This window comes from Nicotiana tabacum, chromosome 15 (assembly GCF_000715075.1).
Source record: "Nicotiana tabacum cultivar K326 chromosome 15, ASM71507v2, whole genome shotgun sequence".
Classification (NCBI taxonomy): domain Eukaryota; kingdom Viridiplantae; phylum Streptophyta; class Magnoliopsida; order Solanales; family Solanaceae; genus Nicotiana; species Nicotiana tabacum.
The window spans coordinates 129,157,316-129,165,349 of NC_134094.1; positions in this window are offsets into that span (position 1 = coordinate 129,157,316).

Below are 8,034 nucleotides of genomic sequence, written 5' to 3' on the forward strand. Positions count from 1 at the left end.
ATATTTCAACCGTGCACTATCGAGGGTCGAACGGCACGAATCCTGCCGAGGAGAATGGCCCGATCCCATTAGAATAAGAAGCTTTTACGGGTCCTTGATCCCACTCACGAATAAACGTGTAAGTTGTAATTTCTTTAACAAAATCCTTTCAATAAAGTATATATATCACGAAAATGCGCCATAAGAGGAGTAAAGTTATTCGGTGACTAATCATGAACTCGTGAAGTCTCTACAATAGCAAGTCTAGTCTCAAGTAGAAATATAAAACAAAGGAATTTAATAGGCGAGAAAATGCTCAAATAGTGTAGCTACATCATGATGTGAACCTAAGCCTACCCGGACAATAACATGAATGTAGCTACGTACGGGGTGTCGTCACCTCGCACGTGCGTAGCACCCCACAACAAGTAGCACACATCGACAAACAACACCTAGGGGTATTTTCTCCCTCACAGAGTTAGACAAGAGACTTATCTCGTCTCAAAGCTTACTTTCTGGTCCAAAATTGTGCTTTAAATCCTCAACTCGGTGCCAAACGATCGAAGCTTGTCAACTGTTATATAAAATAGTCAATAGATGCTCAAGAGTTCACATCTTAGCTATTAAAGTGATTTTCCAACCCAAATTGAAGAATTCCTAAAATTTACCCCCAGGCCCACGTGCCCGGATTCTGGAAATTTTCAAAGATAACCACTACCCATAACATCATGAACTCAAATATATGATTTGTTCTCGATTACATGCCCTAATTCGTGATCAAAATCCAAAATATAAATTTCTAGGTTTTCTACCAAATCCCAAATTTTCACTAATTTATCCATGAATTTCCATGTTAAAATCTATATATACTCCAAGTATTTAACTTGTAATAGGTGGGAATCACTTACCTTGACATAGATGATGAAAATCTCCCAAAAGCTCCAAAAATCGCCCAACCAAGAGAGAAATGAGTGAAATGGGCTAAATCCCGCTTTTTAAAACATTCTGCCCAGCACAGTCGCCCCTTTTTCGCGTTCGCGACCAATGACTCGCATTCGCGATGCCTTTAGGCCCTAATGCTTCACATTTGCGGTTGAAGCTTTGCGTTCGCAAAGGCTAAATGACTAAAGGCCCCCGCTCCCTCTCTCTTCTTCGCGTTCGCGAAGGCCTTCCCAGCTACTTCCTCGCATTCACGTCCACTGCCTCGCATTCGCGAAGGCCAAATCATAGCAGCCTTAAAGTTCCTCTCCGCGAACGCAGGACTCCCTTCGCGTTCGCGAAAAAGGAAACCAGATACCAGCAACAACAGTTCCAAAACAACTCAAATTGATCCGAAACCACCCCGAAACACACCCGAGTTCCCTGGGACCCCGACCAATCACACCAACCAGTCCGATAACATAACACTGACCTGATCGAGGCCTCAAATAACATCAAACATCATCAAATTATGAATCACACCCCAATTCAAGTTTAATGAACTTTGAAACTTCAAACTTTTACAATCGATGCCGAAATCTATCAAATCACGTCCGATTGACCTCAAATTTTGCACACCAGTCATAATTGACATTACAAACCTACTCCCACTTCCGGAATCGAAATCAGACCCCGATATCAAAAAGTCCACTCCCGGTTAAATTTCTCAGAAACCTTCGAATTCCTAACTTTCGCCAAATGACCGCGAAATGACCTACGAACCTCCAAATCCTCTTCCGGACACGCTCCCAATACCAGAATCACTATACGGATCTATTCCCAGACTCGGAATCCCAAACAGACATCGATAACATTGAAATACACCTCAACCCAATTTTATGAAATTCTTCCAAATGTCAACTTTCCACAATAGGCGTCGAAACGCTCCCGGGTCATCCAAAACCCGATCCGGACATACGCCCAATTCTAATGTCATCATACAAACCTGTTGGAACCTTCAAATCCTGATTTTGAGGTCCTTTACTCAAAAAAATCACACTTTAGTCAATTCTTTCAACTTAAGGCTTCTAAAATTAGAATTTTCTTTCTAAATCAACTCCGAACTTCCCGAAATTAAATTCTGACCATGCGTACAAGTAATTATACCCGAAGTGAAGCTACTCAAGGCCTCAAACCGTTGAACGATGTGCTAAAGCTCAAAATAACCGGTCGGGTCGTTACAATAATGGTGGCTATATGAGCGATAATGATGGCTATTGATATTGACAGAGTGGAGGGTTAAGGGAGGCTGTTATAGGAGTGGTAAGGGTGGCTATAGGAGAGATAAGGGTGCTACTGTCAGGGATGATATGTGATCAGGTGGGGTTATTGTGTTGGTAAGTTTTATGAGATGATATGGGGTTATTGCGTTGGTAATTTTTATGTGATGTTGTGATTTTTTTTAATGTTTATTTTTATCTCTTGTGCAACTTGTTTTGTTGTTTGGTAGCTTGATAATAGTCTGATTCATGTTGAAATTGTGAGCATGTGGCTATTGCCGGGCGGATTATGTTATTGGAACATGAACTGTCCGTGTAGATATGATATAAAATGTGGGCACGAGGTGCCAGGAAAATATAATGATTATGTTATTGGTACGTGAACTGTCCGTGCAGATGTAATATGAAATGTGACCACGAGGTGCCGGGGAAATATAATGATTTTTATTATTGGCACGTGAGATGTCAGAAATATGGGCACGAGGTGTCGTGAAAATATGAAAGTGGGTTGAGACCCGTACTACGAAAATATGAAAGTGGGATACGATCCATGTTTTATGATTATGAAACGAGGTGTCACAGAGTGACTTTTATTCGAAGGAATTATATTCAAAAGATATTTATTTGAAAGAAGTATATTCGAAAGATGTTTATTTGAAAGAAGTATATTCGAAAGATATTTGTTTGAAAGAAGTATATTCGAAAGATATTTATTTGAAAGAGTTTTATATTCGAAGGATGTTTATTTAAAGAAATACATTTGGAGAGTATTTATTCAAAAGAATTATATGTGAAGGATTTATGTTGAAATACTTGTTTAATTGGGTGTACTTGTGTTTCTTATTCGTTTGAGTAATAATTTTGGTGTCTTGCTGCCTTGCTGTTTACATCACTAGTTGATTATTGTTGCTATCACTGCTATATATTTTCTATTGTTTTTGTGTACTATGTTGCACAGGTTATTAGACTAGTGAGTGTCTTGACTGTAACTCATCACTACTCTACCGAAGTTAGTCTTGATACTTACTGGGTACCGACTGTGGTGTACTCATACTACACTTCTGCACATTTGTATGCATAGCCGGGTATTGGAGATATCAGACTTGGACAAAGTTAGTGTATTGATCGCAAGGACTCAAGGTAGGGCTGCTTGGCCGTCGCAGTCCCTTGGAGTCTTTCCATTTTTATTACTATCACGACCCAATTCCATTATAGGCCGTGATAGCGCCCAACAACGTTGTTAGGTAAGCCAACACTGATCAACTAGTGATTTCCCGCTAAGATAAATTTATAAACAATAGCTTTTTCAATATAAAAAATAGATTTAGGAGTTTGCAATTTTAACATAAATAAATGGAAGCAGTTAGTACTAATCGTAATCATATGAGCAAACCAAAATCATAAGTCTACTAGTGTGTGTGCCAAGACCTGGTGTCACAAGTATGTGGGCAATCTAGTAGAATATACAAAACAATGCTAGGCTACTGTCTGAAAGGAAATAGACAGAAAATAAAAGAACATAAGAGAGACTCCAGATGCTACAGAACAGCTCAAAAGGGCAACTCACCGGGAAGTCGGACTGGTGGCCAGATGCACCTGCCTCAAATCCTGTACAATCAAGTACAGAAGTGTAGCATGAGTACATAAAAATATGTACCCAATAAGTATCTAGTCTAACCTCGAATAAGTAGTGATGAGGGGTCGACTTCGACACTTACTAGGGCCAACAATATAGTAATATGTGATTCTAAATAAGCATGATACACAGAACTAACAATAAACTCAGAACAAGAAGTAACTTTACAGTTCTTCCATCATATCTAAGAAACCAAAATACTTCCCTCATTTTAAAATTAATGATCTCTAAAATAGTAAATTTATACCAATTATAAAAAGGGCTTCCACTTCTATTGTCACACACAAATTCCACCGAGGACGTTCGGCCCGATCCAACATGAAAATGTAAATTTTTCACTGTCGAGGGTCGAACGGAGCGAACCATAGATGCATCTATTAACCTGTCGAGGCGAACGGCCCGCTCCCATGAGAGTAGTGGAAATAGTCACCTCGCTCGCGAAATATACTTGCGACGCGGCTAAATATAAATATAACATAATTTTTTCTCAATTCTTTTCAAAATATTAATTTACTTGAAACCTTTGAAATCTTGAAATCCTCAACTTAGTTCCATTCAATGCAAATAACAATTATGCTCAGATAACGGTACCCACAAAGCATGGTGTAAGCCTAGAACTACTCGGACATAACAAGAATAGTAGCTACGTACGGACTCTCGTCACCTCATGCGTACGTAGCCCCCACGAATAATCATATATTAATTAAGTTCACCTATGGGGAAATTTCCCTCTTACAAGGTTAGAAAAGAGACTTAACTTGCTCAAGGCCTACTTCCCAATTAAAGAACACGCTTAAACCTCCAAATTTGATGCCAAACGACTCGAAGCTAGTCAAACATTACATAAACTAATCAATCTATGCTCAAAAGTTCATAATTCCATCCTTTAAGTGATTACCCAACTTAAATTGCAAGATTCCTAAAATTCACCCCCGGCCCACATGCTCGGGTTTTGGAAATATTTAAAGAAAGTTGTTACCCATAACCTTAGGAACATAAATATATGATTTTTACTAAATTCCATAACGAATTTCATGGTTAAATCTCATTTTTAACAAAAACCTATGTTTTTATCTAAACCCATAATTTTCACTAATTTACATGTTATAACCTACCCATAAATTATGTATTTAACTCACATTTGATAGGAATTACATACCTCAACTAGTTGATGGAAATTCCCTCTCTAACCAGCTCCGAAATCACCCCCAAGAAGAGTAAGAAGTGAGCAAAAGTGCTCAAACCCCGATTTAAAACATCACTGCCCTTCAGCGAATTCCGCACCTGCGGTTAAATTGGCGCACCTGCGATTCTGCTTCTGCGGACAACTCGCGCAGGTGTGGGCCAAACCCAGGCTGCCACATCTCGCTTCTGCACCTAGGTGATCGCACCTGCGGCCATACATCAGCGACAAACGACGCGCATCTGCGACACTGCCTGCTCCTGCGATGCCTGCCTTCGCACCTGTGCTTTCGCAGGTGTGGTCTTTCGTCCGCTTCTGTGATGTCTGGGAAACCTATGCTGGGACGCATCTGCGATCATGGGGCTCGCACATGTGAGCTTGCACTTGCGGCTGACCAAGCACAAGTGCGATTATGACAGCAACTGGAGCTTCAGCTTTGGCTTCCAAATTCCAACTTGGTCCGAGCCTCATCCGATTGACACTCGGGGCCCCCGGGGCACCGTCCAAACGTACCAGCAAGTTTGAAATCAGAAAACAAACTCGCTCGAACTCTCAGTTAAAACTAAGAATCACACCCTAAAACCAATTGAATCAAACTTAAGGACTTCAAGTTCTTTAATTTACTTCCAATGTGCCGAAACGTACTTATACTACTCGGAATGACACCAAATTTTGCGTGCAAGTCTTAAATGACATTCCAGAACTATTCTCAGTCTCGGAATGAGTAGCCGAACCCACAGAGGGGTTGTTATCAGTGTGGTGATACTAGGCACATCATGAGAGATTGTCCCAAACTTGGGAGAGGCAGATTTCATCAGAATACTCAGGCTACAGGCTCTATTCCAGTTACTACCCCATTTGCACAGTCAGTTAGGGGTGGAGGACAGGCGGGTAAAGGGGCGCCCTAGAGGGGGAGGCCCGACCCATTGATATAATTGATATGGTATGGCTGAGGTCGCTACACCAGATGGTGTCGTTACAGGTATGATTTAATTCGTAATAGAGGGGCATTGTTCTTATTTTGATTCAATTCCAATTATTGAGATGAGACCACCTATCATGCTCCATGTATGGTGAGTTAGTGATTTTGTACACCACTCACGTGTTTATCCCTATTGGGAGATTTGATGGGGTTAGCCCGTGTCTTACATTTTGTTTTGTACACTATTGAGGGCTAAAAGTCCAAAAGTGACTTTCAGTTACTCACTACAGTGGGTTTTGATATAAATTCGGGATAGTTTTGTTAAAGTGTGTGAATTATATGCCCTACCGGTATGGGGGTTCATTTTGTGTTGTGAAATTGTTTCACAGAATTTATTAAAAAGAAGAAAGAAAGGTAATAGGAAATATTCAGTTGGCACAATGTGCAAAATACTTGTGATTCAGAGATGAGGATGAGATCCTCGCATTTTTATATGATGTGAAATATTTAAACCGAACTACAAGTCGCGGTGGAAGTTATATAAGGACGAGGTCTTTGTGGTGAAAATATTATGTGTTTGAGTTCTTCCGTTGTGAAATTTAAATTTATACTATAGTATTAATAGGGAGTCATGCTTGTTAGGCTTACTTGATAAATTCTTGTATGTATTTTTTTGTGCATATTTAGCCATATTCGTGATGTGAATAGTGACTACGAGGTGAGTGCACATGTGGCGTTAAATGTGACTCGTTAATTCGGATAAATAATTATGAGGTCTTCATGCCTCGTGTGTTGTTGTCAATGTTGTGAAAAAAATATTTGAAGCGAGGTTTTGGTAAATATGAGATTAATTGAGGATGCTGGAATTAATTATGACTAACTATTATGACCAGAGATGTGGTTATGGGCATACATATAATGTGTGTGTAGGCACGAAATTGCTACAGCCGATTGAGACTAGCATGATGTGTTAATATGAAAATCAGGCCTTTTTGAAATTTATCGGAGTGGAAGAAATTTGGTTTTAAAGTTTATAAGTATGGATGAAAGAAATAATGCCAACTGAGATGGAGTCATCGAATCCATGCTAAATTTGCGGTGACGTATAATCACCTGCAAGTATGTGTGTAATAATACACTCAGTAATTTAATATCCTCAGAATAATTCTTGGCACGTTCGAGGACAAACATATGATTAAGAGGGGGAGAATGTAACGACCAGATTTGTCATTTTAAGAATTAACGTTTTGTTTAGTGACTCCAGGCACTGAGCAGCTTTGTAATGTGTATTATAACTTGCGTGTGTGACTGAGTTTGATTTTTGGAAGGTTTGAAATTTAAATTGAAAGAACAATTCTCATTTTTGAAGCTTTAAATGAAAAGAGTTGACCGGAGTTTGACTTTTGAGAAAACAACTCCAGAATGGAATTTTGATAATTCCAATAGTTTCGTATGGTGATTTCGGATTTAGGAGTGTGTCCGGATATTTATTTTGAGGTTCGTAGCTAAATTAGGCTTGAAATGACGAAAATAGGAAGTTAAGTTTGGAAGTTTGACTCGGGAGTTGACTTTTTGATATCGGGATGGAAATCCAATTTTGGAAATTGGAATAGTTCCATTATGCCATTTATAACTTATGTGCAAAATTTGAGGTCAATCAGACTTGATTTGTTAGGTTTCGGGATCGAATGTAGAAGTTGGACTTTCTTAGTTTTATTAGGCTTGAATTGGGGTGTGAATCATGTTTTTAGTGAAGTTTGATGTGATTTGAGGCCTCGACTAAGTTCGTATGATGTTTTAGGACTTGTTGGTATATTTGGTTGGCATCGCGGGGCCCTCGGGTGTGTTTCGGATCATTTTGGGCTACTTTGGATGCAGATTTTCTGATGTCTGGTGTTGTTCTTCGCGTTCGAGAGGAGCCTCTCGCGTTTGCGAAGAAGGATCTTGTTCACGAAGAGACTCTCGCATTTGCGAAGAAGGAAATCTCTGTTGCACATGTCTGACTTTTGAGGCTCATATATCGCAATCTATAAGAAAATTGGAGATGATCCAAAAATCAAAGTTGTAGCCCTTAGTGTATAGTTTTCCGAAAGATAAACCATTTGTCATATGGAGT